This window comes from Falco rusticolus, chromosome 4, assembly GCF_015220075.1.
Source record: "Falco rusticolus isolate bFalRus1 chromosome 4, bFalRus1.pri, whole genome shotgun sequence".
NCBI lineage: Eukaryota > Metazoa > Chordata > Aves > Falconiformes > Falconidae > Falco > Falco rusticolus.
Window position 1 is genome coordinate 16,857,220 of NC_051190.1, and position 20,215 is coordinate 16,877,434.

Sequence of the window (20,215 nt, forward strand, 5' to 3'; positions counted from 1 at the left end):
AAAGGGATTAAAAATGTACTTAAGGCAGCACAGTTGGCCACAGAACAAAATCAGTGCTTTACTTCATATATTTGGAGCACTTCTACATAAAGGATATGGATAGTCTCTTCCCCCGCTTTAATTTAGCTGAAGCTAGTTCTCTTTTGGTTTGCCAGGAGCTGCTCAGAAGTCACTCCTACCACACTACAACCCTTCCCACACCAGCTCCTCAGCCAGAAGCTATGAAGAAAAAAAAAAACCAACCACACAAAAAAACCCCACACCAACTTTCTTCTCTTTAGACATCACCAGTGGTCATCTCTTTTGACACATTTCTGCCATTTTTGCCGTAACACTTGGAAGTTGCATCATCCTTTCAACTTCACATTTAAAAGGCATCACCACACTCAACACTGATGCTTTGGAAACCTGACCTTGTCAATGCTGAGAAATAAATAGCACTTTGGACTGCTGTTCCCTCCCTTCCCCAAGCTGGTGAAGTAGTCTCGTGCTTGCCAATTCATGAGATTCACTGTAAAGCTGAAGTTCAGATTTATGACAGAAGGTATCACAATTACCGCTTTACATAAAGGGTGCATCAGTGCGCTGAGCTGATGAACTTCGATGTGTAATCTCATTTCAAATGGAAATTCTGTCTGACATTGCTTTTTTAATAGCAAAACCTGTTCTTCCACTCCCTGCATGCAAGTCCTCCAAGGTCTCCCAGGGAGGCTGATCAATGTAATGCAGCAGTCCGGGCCATGTCCCCCCTCCTCATCCTGCCATTATTTTACATGAGAGTAGCGATGCAACGCTTTGCCTAAGTATTCCCATGATTTCCTGGAGCAGATTCAGAAAATGCAAAGCTTTGCAGCCAGATCTCAAAAAAAAAAAAAAAAAAAGAAAGAGAAAAAGAAAGGAAAAAAATTCTTAGGTGGGGAAGAAAAAAAGAAAAAAAAGTTGTGAAGCTCAGCTGGGCGAGGCAGACTGCCATAATTCCAGTGCACTGCTCAGACTCAGGGGGTCAATGCTGAAGTCTGAACGCCAGGAACTGCTGGGTGGGATCTAAGGGCTTGGGTTACACAGGTCAGGCTTGATGATTTAACAGTCCCCCTGACCCAAAGTCGATAAACCATATGAACTAAGCAAGATTTTACAAATTAAACATATGCATAGAGCAGTAACAAAGGATCTTCTGAACCCTGACTTGAAAGTTCTTTCCTAAAGGGAATAGTAAATATTTTTAGAACTACATTTGCGAAAGACAGATGCAATCCAGAATCATGTTATTAAGCCTAAAGACTTTAAGCGTCTCACTGTAGGAGGGATGAGATACAGCAGAGAAGGAAAAGAGCCATTTCCAACACAGAGGGTGTCATTGTACCTCTGGCCACCTTTGCATTAAGGTCTCAAGGTTACTCAGGTTGAGTTTTGGCTAGTACGTGACAGACATGGTATATTAACAAAGTAAGCGTGATTTCTAGTACCTGCATAGGTATAACCTTACCACCTATTATCTATTATATCTAATATACATTTGAATACATATACAGCACATACAGATGGATAAATTATACATATCTACACTATATACAACAGTATACATAATTTATACATGATATAATTATATAGTATTTCTCAGTAGACACTGCCTAAAGTCAGGTCTTCTACTTCACTAATGCTCTGGGCACAAGTGGAACGTTTGCTATAGGGAAAACGCAATGAAAAATGAAGGCTTTTGTACCATTTGAAAAATCATCCCTTTTATCTTGCTGACACGGTGATAGGTGACACACTCATTTATAAAACTGAACAGTCCGATTTGGAGAAGGTGTCAGGCATCACTTCTGCAGCATAAGCCATTTGTTAGGGAGATACTGCATCAACTTTTCTTCACAAAATGAAAAACTACATTAAGCTAATTTTAAATCTAACAACTTTGCTACTTCACTTGAATCCTTAATCACACTCTTTCAAACAAATGGTCTTGGCTCTTCCTTTCTTGTCTCTCCTGGTATTTTGATAATGCAACTTTTTAAAAATGGTTTCAGCACCAGTGGGATGCTAGTGTGCTACAGCAGCCCTGGATGTGCCACCTGGGTGGTGTTCAGCCTCTCCTCCAAAGGTACCACACTTGCTTGCTATTTACGGCAAAGGTAGCGGGCTTCCACCTCCCAGGAGCATCCAAAGATTTCTCATGGCACAGTAGGTCTCTGCTGTTTCCCGTATACAGGTCTCATTTTTTCCCCACTAGTACAATTAGGAGGCCCTGTGCCTGTCATGGATGAAACAGGGCATGTGATCTCCAAGCGCCCAAATCCAGGCCCCCCTGTCTACTGGGTGCTTATGGCTGCTGAGAGGAGAGAGAAGAAGATGGTCCAAACTGCAGACCTAAGCCCAGGGAAGCAAAGGAAGAACAAACAGCTGCTGCTCAGGATGAAACACTCCTACGTAACCTGCCTCGCTTCCACCATCACAGGCTTTTTCCTAAAAACCCCACAGATTCACATGTCTAAAGCTCCTTGTCTTTTCCTGTGCTGAGAGTTTCCCACTGGCAGGGTGTTTCTGCAGGAGGGCTGAGCACCCATGGGTGCAGGGAGCATGTGGAAGCTCTGAACTTAGAATCATGGAATCATTTAGGTAGGAAAAGATCCTCAAGAGTCCAACTGTAAACGAAACACTGCCAAGCCCACCCCTAAACCACGTCCTTAAGCGCCACATCTACATGTCTTTGAAATACCTTCAGGGGTGGTGACCCCACCACCTTTTTGGCAAAGAAAATTTTGCTATTATCTAACCTAGACCTCCCCTGGTGCAACTGGAAGCTGTTCCCTCCCACCCTATTGCTTGCTACCTGGGAGAAGAGATGGAAACCACCTGCAGCGCTGTGTGGGGTTGCTGTGACCCCGTGCAGGACCCACATGGAACCTTGCGGAGCCTCATACAACAGCTTGAGCAGAGGTGTCTGAAAGCAGCATCTCTGAACTCAAACACTTTGATACCTGCCACAGTGTAGAAAACAAGATATGTTGGCTGTCCCCCAAAAGGCCAAGCTTTCAATGTTAGTAGAAACTGAGGCACTACTGAATTGTGCACAACAGTTTGGAATCTTCTGGAAGCCCTGGGAAAGAAGGTCCTCAGATCACGCAAGATTTCAGCTCTCCACCTGCCCGTTAGGCATATTTCCCTCACAGATGCCCCAGCACCCCCAGAGCACACATCCCACCCACCTGCTGGGCATCGGGACCACTCCACAACGAAGGGAGCGAAGCGTAACATGGACGTGGAGCCACAGAAGGGCCATCATGTCCTGTCCTTCCCTCTCTGCCCGGCAAATGAAAAAGCCTCCTGGATCTCAGCTAATACCATTGCTTCTATATCTTTACCTGCCACATACTATTAGAAAAAAAAAAAAAAAAAAGTCACCCCACAAAATCAGAATAGACAACAAACCTGCTTTCCTCCTCCATGGAAAGGAGGGATATTTGCACAAGGGAAGGCAAACCCTCTCACACACACACACAGGCTGCGCAACAGCCCTGGAACTAAATGGCACTCAGTTCTCATGTGACAGTTCGTGCCCAGGGCAGCAGAAAAAAAATATCCGTATATCAAAGCCTCACCCCCTGAAGTGAGATGGAGACATGTATTTTCAACAAAGAGCACAATCCCAATTTTCATAATCCAAGACTACGCCCTCTGCTTCTCCAACAGCTGATAGCAATTTAGGAAGTCAGGTTTCCCCAGGTCCTGGGCAGGAACATGCTTCTCCTTCCCTCCCCTGTGCTTCCAGGTTGATTTTTTGCATACCATCATCTGGCAAGCCGAGCACACATCAAAACTGCCCTTTTGAAAGAAAGAAAGCAAGAAACCAAAAGTCAAGCCGTGCATTTCCACCCCGAGGGCTGGAAGAACAGCCTTTGCAGCTCTCTCCTCCTCTTCCAAAGCCACAAGCGCCCATCCCCTCGCTAGCTGCAGTGGCGGGGAGCCCAGCCCTCGCACCCCTGCCCCAGAGCAGGTGGAGTGTGAAAGTCCTGGCTCGGCATCTCGCCCAGGGGTGATGCTTCTCCCAGGTGCTGCTAGCAAAATCCAGGCTGACTCCTGACTCCAGGTCACGCTCCCCTTCCCTGCCTCACAGGCTGCTGCCCGCCCTGCTCTACGCTCCAGGTGCCCTTGCAGAAAAATAGCAACGATGTTTTATTCAGCAACTAGTTGCTTGCCTTCTTTTTCTTTGTTTAAAATGCACCTGCCAAGGCAGCTGCCAAAGAGCGGAGGTGCCCAACACAACTCACTCCAGGACACCCTTGGGGTCCGACGATGAGGCATCCCACCACAGCCCATGCCACCTTGCTCTACGCGTTTTACAAACATTTTGCAAATATAACTGATCTTGCCCCTTTTACAGCTTGTGCTGTTCATCCTTCATTAAATACACTGCTCCTTGGAAAAAACATTTACTCTAGCAGGAACACCACGCGTTTATTACTGGCACAGACAGCAGCCCATAACGTTGACAAATGCTATAATGATTGGTAAAACGCTTACTGGTATAGCAGGCTTTGGGCTTAATTTCTAACACGCTGACAGCACACGGCGATAAATATTATATTTATTTGCACTTGAGCAGTAACAGCACACACAAGTGGCCTCTCTGTGTCCAGGTAACATCAGCTGTAGCTCGAGCATACACCGGATCATACACCACCTTCCAATTTCTTACGTCTTTTGCCTGAGCCAAGCTTCAAAGGAGACGGTGGAAATTCACAGCATTGCTTTCCCACGCACTACATGTGGCGAACCCCAGGAACGCAGACAGTGGGGAATTCAAACGAGTCGCAACACATTTCTTTTCTATGAACACAATGATTTAAGCAAGCCAGGACTGCTCAGGGGAGCGTGCTGCTTTTGAGGAGGAAAGTTCCTTATTTCAAGGGAAGAATTTCTGGCAAATGGCAGGGCAGAGAGAGGCGTGCTTGCTCCTCTGGCACACAAAGGGAAAGGATCCAACCCTGCAGCACTGGCTGAGAGCAGGAGCATGCAGGTGAACACCCTCAGCAGGGGTCACCAATCAAGTAACCAAAACGAGCTGCTATCATGCCCTTTCCCCTCTCAGCCCAAACACTTCATGCTTGGCATAATCCTGACATGGAACAGGGGCTTTCCCAAGTTCTGAAAAACACTTTTCTAGACTGAAAAATGAACAAAACCCAGTAATATCTTATTTTGTTGTTGCCTGTAATCTAATCACCCCAGAGATACGTTCAAACTCATGCTTCCAGGTTTACCAAGGTCACAGCCTACATGTGCCTGGCGAAATTATCCCTTCTAAGGGGCAAACACACACTCTCCTGGCCACAGGGTACGGGAAGGAGAAGACGGCCATGCCATGGGAGATCCATCCCTGCAGACAACTCTGCTATTTGTTCTCCCGATGGGACAGGGGAGCTACTGCTCAGCAGTGCACAGGGAAAACTCACCTGGATTCATATTTATGGATGCCCACATAGCTTTTTGTATAACTACTTGCCTATTTCAGGGTGAAGGTCCACAACCGGGTAAATCCATAACACTGCTGTACAGTAAAGAAAAACAGATTTCCCAACACAAGGCTGGCTCACAACGGAGAGCCATCTTTGCATGGGTAATTCATAACAGCTCCACATTTCAACAGCAACCAGCAAACAAATGATTCTGCCATTTTTCCCACAACATTTTAGTAGTATGATAAATAAGTTCAAAGTATTTTCTAGGCTTTCTCAAGCTGCTTTCCACTATCTCAGGGTGTGTACCCCAGGAAGCTAGCATACATACACAGTTAGCACTTGTGAATGTCTGCCTTCGTATTTACAGCCAGCTCAGACCAAACAGCATCACTGCAAGCCGTAGCAAGACGGAGAACCCAGGCCCCGGGAGCCTGGGAATTTGGCTACGATCTTGAGCATCTCTGCCAGAAAGGACCCAGATACTGTTATGGATGATGAGAAGAACAGGGTGCACAGGGAAGGAGGAGACAGGCAGCCACTTCACCTCCTCCCTCTCTACTTTTTCCTGGGTCTCAGAGTTCAGAGAAGCAGAAAATAAGAGCAGTAACCAAACACTGCGAAAAGCCAGAGCCCAAGAGAAGCAGAGCTATGCTTCCCTGAAAGGAGTGGATATTAGTTTTCTGACAGTTTAAATATTGTATTCTTCTTACTGACTGTCAGTAAATTTACAAATAGTTGGCAGCTTGGCTTATGACCAGGACCCAAAGGAATGTCGACTGTAGCAATTTAATGGCCTGTTCCTATCAGCAACAGCAGCAACGTTTAAAATACTTCTCATTGCTAGTGAATTTATCTTAAAAAAAAAAACCAACAGCAGATGAGATGCTAGTTTTACATTTTTCACCCTGCTGAGGCCTCACATTAGATCATTATTCATTCCACACACCCCCAGTCACTTCTCCAAAGCTTTGAATTATGCTTCATTCCAACTGCTAGGATTGCAAACTCAGTGATGAAAATAGACATCTCCTGGCTTCTTAACAAAAAGCAAAAATTTCTCACTCCTTAACAAAGGCTTTATTCAGTATTTAAGTGATGATGAGTCAGCGATGCTGCTACACCAAAGACACCAAGACTGGAAACTCTTCTTAAAGTTTCCAAATTTCTTGGTGCCAGAACAGCAAATACACGGACAGATAAAAGCCTTAAGAGACCTGTGGTTTGAACACTCACAGAGCTTGCAGCACTCCAGACTCTCATTTACTAGGCTTGTATTGCACAGCAAGTTTTTCCTGCAAAAAGTACTGCAGCTCCCATATCCAAGAGGTGGTGGCTTTGTGCCTCACGCGTCACACCATCCCCCTCCCCCATCCCCTCACAAGTGGGACCGGACAAAGATGAGTCCAAGCTCACAGAGCTGTGCCGAAACCTCTCCACTGCCCGCAGCTAGAGAGGTGTGCTGGCACGCTCTGGCTGCTCAGAGCCATGTTTTTCCATCAGCAGCCATGCATGTGAGTGGTGAGATCAAGCCATCTCCCTGGATGAGCTCCATTCCAAAAATTTTTCACCGATAATTTTTAAAAGACACTTCCATCCTGTCCAAGTGTGGTCAGTTAGCCAACACCAAAGAGCTTTTGCCAGCACTTCCTTTGCTCTAGCACCGAGATGCACCTCCACCAGCAAAGTGCTCCAAGCACCAGTTGCACCTATGCAAGGAGAGTGTCCCAATGAATCTGCACACGCCAGCTACATGAAAGCAGGACCTGGCGAGATACTTCCTTTACCATGCTTACCATTTACCTGCTTACCATGAATTTCCGAAACTGAGCCCTAAAGACCACAATAGACAGACTAAGATATGCAGTTCACTGCAAAAACAGATCTATGGAAAGGGCCTCAGTTAGTTAAACTAATCAAGAGATTGTACAGGGTGAACGGAGTGTGGGAAACACATTAAAAAGGAAATGGTATCAAAATAAATTCAGGATGCCCGTCCAGGAATGTGAACTGTTGCTTTCCTTGCAATTATATAGGAGACAAATCATAGCTTTGGCTAAAAATGTAAACATCTCTACAAGCAACAGGGGAGGAAAAGCAGGGTATCCAAACTAAAAGGCTCTCACACCATTAAATGTAATCACTAAGCAACTATTAGCCAGACTGAAAAGAAGATGAAAGGATAATGGAGGGAGATATGGGCTGGCAATTACAGTGTTACAGTGGAAGTGATGTAAGTGAAATAGCCCATATTTATTTTTGTTTTTGTTAAACCTCCTCAGATATTAATAGCCAGATCGTACTGGGAGGGGGGGCACACAGGACGACACAACAAAAAACCAACCACCATAGAAGGGCTGGAATTAGTCTCTAGTTCCCCAGAGCCCCTCCCTGCAGTCCCAGAGGCAAGGACTATCTCACAGCCACCCCAGCCAGCCCCGGACCACAGGATGGCACCTCAGGGTGAGAAAATCATGCAACTAACTGGGAGACTTTTGCTTACACTAATAGGTCCTTTTGGACCAGCTTATAAAAGGAGGAATGGCATCAGAAGAATTTCATAGCAACAGCACAAAGAAAACAAAACTTGCTTTGCATAGGTCTAGATTTTAAGGACATGGCCATCTCCCCAAGCAAAGCTCACAGAAGTCGGCTACTACCATAACCATCATTTCACAGACAGGGGAGCTGAAGCATGGAGAAGTGGGACAACTCACTGAGACCTTCCTAGAGGTCCACACCGGGAGTTCCTCCCCACCAGACCACCTTGTTTTCCCCCCACAGCTCCTCCCCACAACTGAAGGACTCCTCAGGATTTTATATGACTGCTTCCCAGCCTCAAACACCTACAAATGTGATGTCAACAGTCCACTGACTTCAAGAAAAACATGCAAGACACCCTATCTATTTTTCTGCCTCCAAGAAAACTGAAATTGTGCTTGTTTTTAAAGAACCACCCCACTGTATTTAAGAAGTAGCATTACACAGTCGCATCTGTTGCGGCACAAACAAACTAGCAGGCTGCAACAAGGCTTTACTGTTGATCAGGTTCTACTGTCTGTGCGGTAGCTCCTTCCTCCAGAGGCCAGACCACACTACTCCTCCTCCATCCAGCCCCCCTCCCACAGCCCTCAGAGCTATTTAACCACTTAGCAGGAACGAGCTACACCTGCACATCATCCACGTCAATCAACCCACTGCCTCTGCAGCATGGCCACAGCTGCACGTTGTCAATGCTAACGAACCCACTGCCTTCACTCCTCTACAGGCATCCATAACGAGACATGCAGGACTATTACATGTTACAAATCATTATTGGACAATGACTGGCGGCAGAAAGTGGAGCATCTGTCGATGCTACAGCACTCCTTTCGAATCTGCCTACTAGAAAACCCAGCCGTATATATGAATAAACAACACTACTTTTCCCAACAAGAACATCCCCAGAATTCATAGATAATGTCAGCCAACACCATTACAGCTGTAAAGCACAGTATGGTTCACTTTTAAACTGTTATAAGAGAACCTACCCAGGAAGCAAGGTGACTACAGGAGAAATATGCATTTCAGAACTTTCCTTACAAAAACAATCTACGTTATGTTTCACAAAAGACCCCTGTTTGAAACATTTGGTGAAGGACCCAGAAGGGATGTTTGCAGGAGCACTTCCTTAAGACTACATTGGAGGACTTTTGGACCAATGTCTCAAAGCACTAGTGCAATTTCTGTCCGTGACTCTGGACCAGTTGGAGGTTGGCCTCCGTCCCTGCCAAGCTAGAAATCACAAAGTGATAGTAGTACTAGGGTTAAAATATGTATCAAAAGACAAAGCTGGAGCTGGACAAAGCTGCAGAGCTGGAGCTCTGCAGGACACAGCTTGTCATCTTTGCTACGTGCTGGTTACTGCCTAGGATGACAAAAACACAAATCTTTGACTGCCCTCACAAAAATTGTATCACTGTTCTATATTTCCCCTTTCAAATAGTTACACAGGGGAGCTACCAAATAAATAAACTGAAGAAAACATTGGTGGTATTCGTGACTTTTCTGCCATTTGCTATTCTGAGCTGAAAAGCAAGTGACAGCTATAAAAAAAAAAAAAAAGCCCAAGTAATATTTGGATAAGCAAATGCATACTAGATAAAATGCTAGGACGACGGGAATTAAGGTTACACTGCCTCCATGGCATATTCCGATGGCACGCTGCGAGCCCAGGTCTCAGGAATTGCATCTTTTCTGCAGCAATATTAGCAAAAGTATAAAGTCATTCCACTACATTACCCTGTAAAGGACATTGCTTTGCCACAAAAATCTCCGTTGCTCACCCAGAACACAACAAGCAAACACGGGTAACAAAGACATCTGCAGATGATGTTTGAAAAGCATGGCTAAAACTTGGGGGAAGAGTAAAATTGGATTTTTAATCACTTGGCAATCTGAGATCTGTTACAGACCTTTTATTAATGGCACAGAAATGGGTTTTATTTGGATGCATTATATTTTTAGACAAAACACATTAAAACTTTAAGCAGAAATAAAATGATTCGGTAATATCACGACTGCATTGCTTCATAAAGCAATGGTAACTGAGCAATGCAGCAGCTCAGACACTTCGTGTCACAGCAGCCCAGCGCCCACCACGTGCCCACACACATATACAAACACTTGGGACACCTGCAAACTCAGAGCCTGAGATTTCTTCTCTCTCTGCCCTCCCAGCATCAGTTTCCTTCACTGATGCCTAGTGCCCCTTCTTAGAGGACCTGACCAGTACCTCGAAAAATGTTTCTTCATTTTCCTGTTGGAGTACATACCATGACAATTGGAAAAAGAGGTTTTATTTTGTCAGATTAAAGAGGGGAAAAAGAAAAAAAATCAGAAAGAAAGAAGGGTAGATCCCCAGTGAAGCACTCCAAAAAATAAACCTAGTTACTCTGTTACATTTGGCAGTTGTTCGAATTCACAACAGCACATGCGGTAATAAACACATTTACTTTGAAACCAGCCAGAAATAGGTTTAAGTCCCAACTTGGAATTCACAAGTCACTTGTAAGCAAAAGGACCAGACCTTAACTCTTGTACACTGCAACCTTCAGATTCCACTAAAAGTCAAAATTTCAGAAGTAAACTCATAAGTAAGGAACTTGCTACTGTTTCGGCTAGGCAGGAAACAGAGTAGGAGCTTAACTGTGAAATAAATGATTCCTTGCAACAATTAGAAACGAAATTAAGTTTTTCTGGAATCCCACCACAGCCCTGGCAACACACCCCAAGCTCTACTGCCAGCTGAGCTGCATACAGCAAGCCAGATTTACCAGAGTAAAACCTGATCAGATACTGAATTAGGAGGATACTCCAAATAACTGAGAGCTTTTTTCAGCCTTCGTATGAACATTACAGTCATATGCATTTTGCAGCCATTAGTTTTAGCATGACTAATTCTATTTTCTTTTAATGACTTATTGGAGGGAGCTTTTTCTTGGAGCAGCAGTCAGTAAAAATAAAGAATGACCTCCCTTCACAAGATCAGAGATGTATTTGCACATAAACAGTTGAAGAAAACTGGACTCAACAGTCTGCAGATGCCCATGATATAATAAGGACAAATAAAAAGCTTATGACACTGTAACTCTACACCAGCAGAAACATAAATCCTGCTGGAAGCGTTGGAGTCAGCCTTTGAAATTGCTCACAGGTTCTAAATTTCCTGGCAATGGACTGCAGGGCTGGTATTAAAACACAAAAACCTTCCACCAAACAAATACTGAGGCAATATATAGCGATAGTAAAGCCGAGACGGATAGACCCTGGAATCCATTGGTCAGGAAGATTGGTACCTTAAAGACAAGGCGCAAATCTGTTTACTGGACCTGATCAAACACCTGCAGCAGCCACCAGTGCTGGAGGCACCCTGCAGCAGCCTGCCCCCCATCCCCACCTCCTCGGGCAGCTTCGCTCCGCCTGGGAACGGGGAGCAGGAGGCAGCAGAAACCGCAGAAAGTGGGCTCCAATTCAGCGCAGAGTGACACCACCAGAAAAAAACCAAAAACACCCCGGGGAGGACGTTTCATCACTGGCAACAGCCAAGTTAAGGACAATGCTGACAGCAGGAGACCCCCAGGCTGCAAAGGGAACAGGCAGGGGCAGGCAGGCAACACCTCGCTGAAGACCCCATAGCCAAGCCTCTATGTTCAGTGGAGAAGACTGAGATATGCCGAGTCCCATCAACACCGAGCTGGAGGGACAAGGGGAGGGAAAAAATAAAAAATAAATGAAGTCATTGCTGCAACACAAAACACAGTGAACACCCAAAGCTGATAGATTTAAAAAAAAAAAAAAAATCCCCATGTAACCAATTTCTAAGCACTTCATCTCTAAAAACCATGACTAAATTCTCACTCCCTCATCCAACTATACATGCCCTCTCAACACTTAATAGCAAAGTGATATAGATTGGATCAAATGCAGTGCTTCCATTAAGCCACAATATACCAGGTATCACTCCATGAGCCTTTAGTATTCATGGGAGGTGCTTCCCGCAATAACTACAGCTACACCATCGCTTAGCTGGCAATTACTTTCAAAACATGCTGCAGCACAAATAAATCTGTGATTATATAAATGATAACACAAAGAAAAGGTAACCATTAGTACAAATTCAGTGACTAACACAGAAGCACAACTAGAAAAATATTTCCTCTAAGCACGTTCTCAGCAATCCTACCCAACACGTACAGTATCCCGGCACTGAAGAACTAATCGGGCTGCAGGTTTATAACACTTCCAAACATTACTGGGATGTAAAACGGGAGGTTCATTTTACAATCAGAACTGGATGGAATTCAAAGTGAGGCGTTATTAAAACCTGAAAGCCTCGAAGTTTTTCTCCTCCTAAGGTAATTGAACAAGTCCGTGCTTTCTTTTTTGTTAAATGCATTTAACAAAAAAAAAATAAAAAAAATCCATTTAGCCTTGAAAAAGATATTTTTATATATATTCCTCACCACAGACACTTTTCCTTAGGAAAAAAAAGTATAAAATATACAGTCCATCATTTCAATTTAGGGGTTTTTTGCCACAAGTGGAGGGGTCAGTTCTTACTGTGAAGTCTTTTCTGCAGAGACATCGCAGCCTCTGAGCATCTGATCTTCCCGCTCACCAGGTAGGCCGAGTTAGCTTTGCTGAACACACACAGACAGCAGTGCTCATTAAATCACCCCGTTAATTCACAAGGTGACACCGAGCTGGGACCAGAACAATGACTCAATATGGCACCACAGTTACTCAGAGAAATTGAAGACATTTTACACATCCAGGTCTATAATCTTCTATCAGTATTTATAGGTAACAGATTCATATGGATTTATAGCCTCGAGGGATCCTGAGATGATCTATTCCCATCTCCCCACATAACACAGGCCACATCATATCAATCAATTCCTCCCTGGCTTTTGCTTTAACTAGAACATTTCCCTATACATCAATCCTTGATTTAACGCTTTCCACGACAGGGAACCCACTGGGTAACACTTGATAAATCGCTTCGGTGGTTAATTATCCACCCTGTTAAAGTGTATTCTATTTCCTGACAATGTATTACTTGTAAAATTATAACAGTGCTTTAACAAAATGGCTTTTTTAAATCTGTAGCTATTGAAGAATGGACTAATAATAACATCATCTCCCATTTTTATATACTTGGACATAAAGGACATAAAAGGAGATACTATTGTATAGAAAAGATAAGGAAGAGATGCTTAAAAAGACTTCCCAGAAGAACAGACAGTGACACATCCCAGATCACTTGCCTAGATGTACCAGCTGGCTGTGAAAGATGACTATTTTAATATCCTGTATTAAAGTCACCTTAGTCCAGCATACAATTAACAAAGATGTGAAATCCACAGACAACAAACCCTGGGCACGAGAATTAAGACCCAGTGATGCTCTTGGCCTTTAAGAAGAGCCTCCTGGTTGGGGTAACAAAGCACGGGCAACAAACACACTCCTTCCCGTAAGGACCGGGTCCTTCCTGCAAGGGCTATGAGACTACCCTGGGTGCAGACTTTCATCTGCTCAGGGAACTTCGTGTCCACCACCATGTCTAAGCAAACCCCCAGAGAAGTGGGTTATTGGTGCTTTCTCCCCCGTGCACTTGCTCACGCTGCCCGACACGGCAGACCCAAGGTGCGAGCTGGGGCACAGCCCGGCGCAGTTAAAGCTCTCCGGTAAGGGCAGGATAAGCGCCTCCAAGTCTCCGTGCCAGAAGAGTCATTTGCCAGAAGGTACACGTTCACAAAAAACATCTATTGCAACCGTACAGGTGGGAAAGTCGTACTTAAGGATCATGTTATTTACGAAAAAGGCCACTCAGGCAAAGCTCTGCTTTGCCATTAATTGCCCAGGCCCATCCTGCCTGGGTGAAGCAGGGATCAGGAGTTCCACCAAGCTTACAATCTAACAATTCATGTCAATTCCAGTTGAACTAATGAGGCAGCACTTAGTGTGATGAAAGCAAGCGGGGAATCTCTCTGATTTGACATCTCTTACAAAGCATCTCAGTGTGCAAAGAGTTACAAGTTCATTTTTCTGCATATTGTCAAATATTTGAAGGCATAAAACAAGCTACACATGTATAAGCTTCTTCTAACACATATAAAACACACATCATACTTAATCTTGGCAAATAAAAATGACTGGGCCTGGGCCAGCATTTTTAAGACTTTCAGGATCAAACTTTTTAGTGCATTGCCCAAGTCATTTAGAAGAAGAATAATAATAAAAAAAAAAAAAAAAAAGGAGGAGGAGAGAAAAAGATGACAGAAAAAAAGCCTTTACTATTTTGAACAATTCTCTACTGATTGCTCTGCAACGTGCCACAGCCCACATCCCTGCTGCAACTGTTACTTCTCAATAACGGTAATGCCAGCTTCAATCTGAGCTTGTTTTAAAAAAAGGGGTGAGGTCTCAGACCCCACCTCTGTCACCAGCCCGAGCCAAATTCCTCAGGGGTTTGAGATGAGCCTACAAAAGGCGAGATAGCCAACGTCCAGAGGGGATCACATGCCACCTCGCAGCACTGGGGCGCTGGTTTGCACCTGCAGGTCACCCGCTCCCTGCCTTGGGACACAAGACGACACAAGTCCTGGCCAAGAAGCATCAGCATCGGCGACACGCAGCACCACCACAGTGCTCCCAGGACCACAGCGCTCACAGCAAACAACGTACCAACCTAGGGCTTGGAGGCCATGCCAGAAGCAAAGCCTTTCATGCCTCCTGAGGCATGGTTTGGGAGCTAACAGCACTGATCGGGGCCGTACAGTTTGAAAGCCCTCAGCTGGCCGGAGATTACCTGGAAACTTGGGCTATTCCAAGCCAAAAACCCACAGCCATGCTTTATGGGAATGAGAGGAAAGACTTCAGCAGTGAGGATGCTTAAGCAGCTCGAGTTGAAATTAAGCAAAGAATCCTCTTTCCTCCATTGTCTTCTATTTACAGTCCAAACTACTGACAATTAACGTATTTAAACTGGCTTTGTGAGACACCTCACGTCTTGCAGAGTCTGCTCCGCCTGACTGTGCTGCACCACAGGTTTTGGCACCATTTTCCACTGATGCCACACTTCTAATTACACAATATTTGGGCAAAGATAGACTGTGTCCCCCAAAACAGACATGCAACCTCCTCTCTTGTCTCTCTGGACAACAGCCAGAAGAAGCACTGGCAAAAGCAGGGAGTTCTACTTATGGCTACTTTTCCTACCCAGCTTCAAAGCGTTTGACAAAATGGACAATAGTCTCTCTTCAGGAGGAGAGAAAACAAAATTTATTTGTTTTTTGGTCGGGGTTTTTTTTTTTTGTTTTGTTGTTTTGTTGGTTTTTTTTTTAGGAATGACTTACACATAGCAAAAATCCTAATGAAGCAAAAGGAGCTACAGTTTAGAGATGGCTCTGAGCTTCCCTACAGATTTAAAGATAGGAGTATCCTATTTAGTTATTAAAAGTCCCTCCAAGAAGCAAGATGTCCCCTTTAAAAACCTTTGTTTTCAAAACTTGGTGTTATTTTCAAACCCTAACAAAGAATCCAGGCGTGATGAACGCTCTCGCAACCCAGAATCCCTCTGATTATTATCAAAGGAATTGCTTAATATAAAGTCATTACAATTGTAAAATGCATGCGTGCAGTTAATATGCTGATACCAAAACCTGAGTAATATAGCTGGTGAACATTCCAAACCTCCTGCCAACATGCTCATGGTGTGAATATGAAAAAAAATAAAACAAAACCCCATAACCCAAAGTTTGCTACACAGCTTTAAGCTGTCAACAGATTTCATCCTAAATAGTTTTTAAACCAAACAAAACACATGGCCAGCTGCACTTGACTCCAGGTTTACTGGCAGCCAATTAATATTCTACTAATTCCAGAAAGAACACACTCCTTCCTGGTCGCTGTTAGGATACAAGGCTATAAACTACTCTGCATTGCTTTAAAGCAGGTGTGCCTCCCCGGCCCTGGGCAGGGATGCTGCAGGAGGGGAGGAGGAGGATGCTGAGGAGCTCAGCACTTCCACCAGTGCTGCTCTGGGAGCACCGAGCATCCACTGGAAAGGTTGTGTGTATCGACTGAGCACACAGGGGTGCGGAGGAGGCCAGAAACCCTGAGCTCGCTCTTGTGCCTGTCAGAAATTAGTCTGCAGAAAGCAAGCGGGGTAAAAGGTTAATGAAATACAAGCTGAGGAAATAAAACAAGGACACAGATGACTGTGCCACAAGGCCCTGGGGCTGGCTATGCTGGCTGGAGCCCTTTCACCAGAGAAAGGGCTTCAGAGCTGTTACTGGAGTTATGAAAGCAGAGCGACACAAGGCTGGTTTTGCCTCCCATGGTGGGGGCTGATGTGCCATTGCAGGCACCACCATCTAATTCCCACACAGGAACAGAGTCCTCACTGTGCTCCCTTCTGTCCTCCATCTGGGAAGGAGCTGGAGGGCTGCAAGGAAGGAAACAGATATGGAATTGGGCAATGAAAGCTTACGTGGCATACGGTCACACAGTGAGCACTGATTGAGGTTTTCCTTGAAAGAAGCAGCAAAGCCACTGGTGCGGTGAGGGCAGAGGCCTCAGGGAGGGGGACTCCCAAGCACTGAAGGAGCCCCCAGCCAGGCTGCACTTGTCCACAAGCTTGAAACTCAGTCTGGAAACCTTAACCCAATGGCTTAGCTTCAAAACAGACTTTTCACGATGATATGAAAAGAAACTTAAACTGATGGGATGCTCCAAGTTAGCACCTTTGCTTGGTACCCCACGTATGGGCACCTTTATTGTCAGATCCCTCATCCTGCTTTATTTTGTGCAGGCAATACTCTGTTCAGGCTTGAAATCAAAATTAATCATGTGAGGTTCTGCATAGGGTGTGGGGCTTGGGTTTTAGGGTTTTTTGTTGGGGGTTTTTTTTTTTCCCTTAAAAGGAAAACTAATTGTTCTCATGCAAAAACTTCCCTGTGCCGCATTTAAGCCATCACTATGGATTTCTTTGAGGGAACTGCATTTACAAAAAAAGGAATTGACACCCTCTGGGTTTCATATACGATGACTAGAACTGTAAAATGAGGTTTTCTAATCAAGGGGTTTGAATAAGCTCATAACTTGATTTCATTGAATAGATTCCAGAGCTATAAACAATTCTTTCTAGTGTTACCTAATCAGAGTATCCTAAAATACACAAAAAAGGTGGGGTGAGGGAAGAAAGAAGCCAACCAAACAAACCAAACACCAAAACCATGCATTGGAGAATTTCACTATTTCACTACTTGGCTCACAAAGTGCCAGAAACACATAAACCACCAAAGATCTTCCCACAATAGTGTGAGAACCAGTTAAGGACATAAATTCAAGCATATCTATGCACTACATAAGCTGCTATTTGACTAATCACATGTGGTGGGTAGAAAAACGATCTAATATTTGGAATCATGTTTACGACTGGCGCGCTAAGGCAACAGACTTAGGAAAATATGAATGCAATGCAAGACTAAACCAAACAAAAAGCCTCACGTAACTCACAGCAAACACTCTGCCAGCACTTCACCAGGTGAATCAAATTAGCAACCTGACAATTAGCAAAAGGAGTAAACCCCCATAAAAAGCAAGAAGAACAGAATTTCCAAGTGCATGAATACAAATACTTGGCTTCATACTTGCTTTTGTTACCAACACAATATGTTTACCCATTTCTCTATGGCATATGAAACTCAACTCAGTATGAAAACAAATCACTGAAAGTCTTGGCAGATTAGTAAACGTCAGATCAAATTAGACCTTCTCCTAGACTATGCAGGGGCTGTACAAATTTATCAGTCTCACAGATTCTTTGCTCTCTTGACATGAATAGGTCAGAACAGCCCAGAGACAAAAGGCAGTGAGATCAGAAGACTAAAAATGCACAGTTTTGAAAGGCCATTTGTTGTCAGGCTTTGTTTTACCATTAAACTCATTCACAGAGAAATCGTTTCGAAGATGGATAATGCCACAGGAGATAGCAAGCAGCCAGAGAAAGCAGCTTTCTCTTCTCAAAGGCTCTCCCTGGAAGACACTGCAGGGCTGACTCGAGCAGGGGCTCGGCAGCCACCTCCCGGGGCCGAAACATCTGCTCTGGGATGCAAACATAGCGGGGAGGTTCCAGATCACTCACAGAAACTAGAGATTACCAAGTGTTACACAACAGGGACACATCCCTCAAGCTTTGCTGTTGGAAGATCCTACACAGAGGAGGTAAAGCCTCTGGGCTCCAGCAGCGTTACTCCAAGGGAGAAAGGGAGAATCTGCCTTACAAAGGACATAACTGGGAGGGATGAACAAGACAACCCAAAGCTGCCCCTGAACCGTGCTGGCTCTCCCACCATCCGACAGCAGTCAGCATTTCTAGGATGGGGCAATGCCTTTCAAACTCAACAGCACACCTAGCAGTAGGGTTTAGACACGAAAACACATCAGCCCCTTCTGTCTGATGGAGAAAACCAACTTTCCTACCACCTTGCTACCTGAGGAGAGGGGCAGGCAGGGCGGCAGCAGCTCAGCATCCATCGCCCACCCCGCTCCCCAGCACCCTCACACCGCACCATACTGCTGCAGCTCAAGCGCCTGCAGCAACGCTTCCAGCATCTGCAACTGCTCCAGAAGCTTCTGGAGCGCCCTCACTCACCTCGCAGCACCCGCTAGGCATTCCCTCTCCTCTCCCCAGAGCCGGGTGCTTGCGCTCGCATTGCCCCCGGTCCTGCAGCTTTCCAGAGGACGTTGCCCCAACAAGCTCATCTTGCAAACATTTTCTATGCATTTAGGAGCACTCTCCCACTGCTTCGGTCAGAGCTATAAATGCTGACCTTTCCCTTTCTAATCAGTCACCAGGGAATCGTTTGCATTGCCTGACAAGATGATTGGAGGTGGGGGGACTTGCACATTTATCACCAGCCCTTCAAAGGAAAGAACAGGATCTACGCAGCCACCCCCACCACAGCCCCTTGACGATCTCCAGCACATGCAGGTGTAGGCAATAAGGGAGAACAAGTTACGGCTGAGCTCAATCAGGTATTTAAGCCTATGCTTAGCTCTAGGAGCCCCAGGTCCTCCCGGTTTCACAAGTCCCACCCAGCACCCACAGACAGGTTAGTACGTACCTCTGCACCGAGCCATGAGCAACAGGACGCTTTGATTTTAGGAATTCACTGAACACACAGCCAGAGCGATCCTCACTAGGACAATCTGTGCTGGAGAGCCCTTCAAAAATGGGCTCCCTCTATTTATACCACGTTGTATCAAAAGTTAATGACTTTCAATTACATAAACCGCCTTTTAAGATCATGGTACAATTAGTTCCATAAACCACGGAAGTATCCAGCAACTTGAATTCTCATTAAGAAGATGCAATTATAAACAAGAATCTAGTTATTTGCAAAAGATACCAGAGCACACGCTGTTTACAAAAACAATTGTTAGGTTTCTATAAGGCAGGATTATCTTGTACTTTTTATTTAAGGAACACAATGGTAAAGAGCACAGAATGATTACAGCGTGGAAAGCAACCTTGCCTTTTCAAAGGGAAATCAGGAGCACAATAACATTTTATTGTTATTCTTTCAAAATACACAAGTGAACAATATATTGCTTAAAAGCAATTTCTTGTAAACAACTTTAATAGTAAGAAAAGCAAACAATACTCTAAGAAACAAAAGGAATTTATATCTTGAAAGACTGAATTATTGTTTTGGCTGGCTGATATAAAATAGAATAAACTATTTATTAGAGTCCAAATCATTTAGGAACTATAACCACAATGATCTATAAGTAAAGATCATGGCAAGGAAACAGAACTGTAACATAAATATTTAGGCTTTCAATGCAGCAAAGAACACACACAACTTCTTAGCTATATGGGCAGAGGGTTACAGCACCACCCGTTCCCGCAGCCACCTAAACAACACAGTAAGAATTTTACTATTTTCAGAGAAGCAAGAAATTGAAGAGGATCTTTTCAATTTTATTTATTTTTTAAGAAAAAAAATTACCCAACAGCTTTTCTTGGTAAGACTCGTAAACTTAATTTCCAAAAACATAACCTGGAGCCAAAGCTGACACTGGCACCGAGCGCGCAGACACATGCCCCGAGCTGGGCTGACTGATGGGCAACCCTGCCCTGACAGCCAGCAGACCAGGAACTTAATTAGACACAAACCAAATCAACCCCAGCTCCCAAGATGGCT

The 20,215-nt window shown here is 44.6% G+C and overlaps 1 protein-coding gene across 22 annotated transcripts in view; it reads right to left on the minus strand.

The window, feature by feature from the left end:
* The window catches only part of MAGI1 (membrane associated guanylate kinase, WW and PDZ domain containing 1), a 355,846-nt gene that overhangs the window by 274,862 nt on the left and 60,769 nt on the right, over positions 1-20,215 (minus strand). The window lies entirely within an intron of this gene.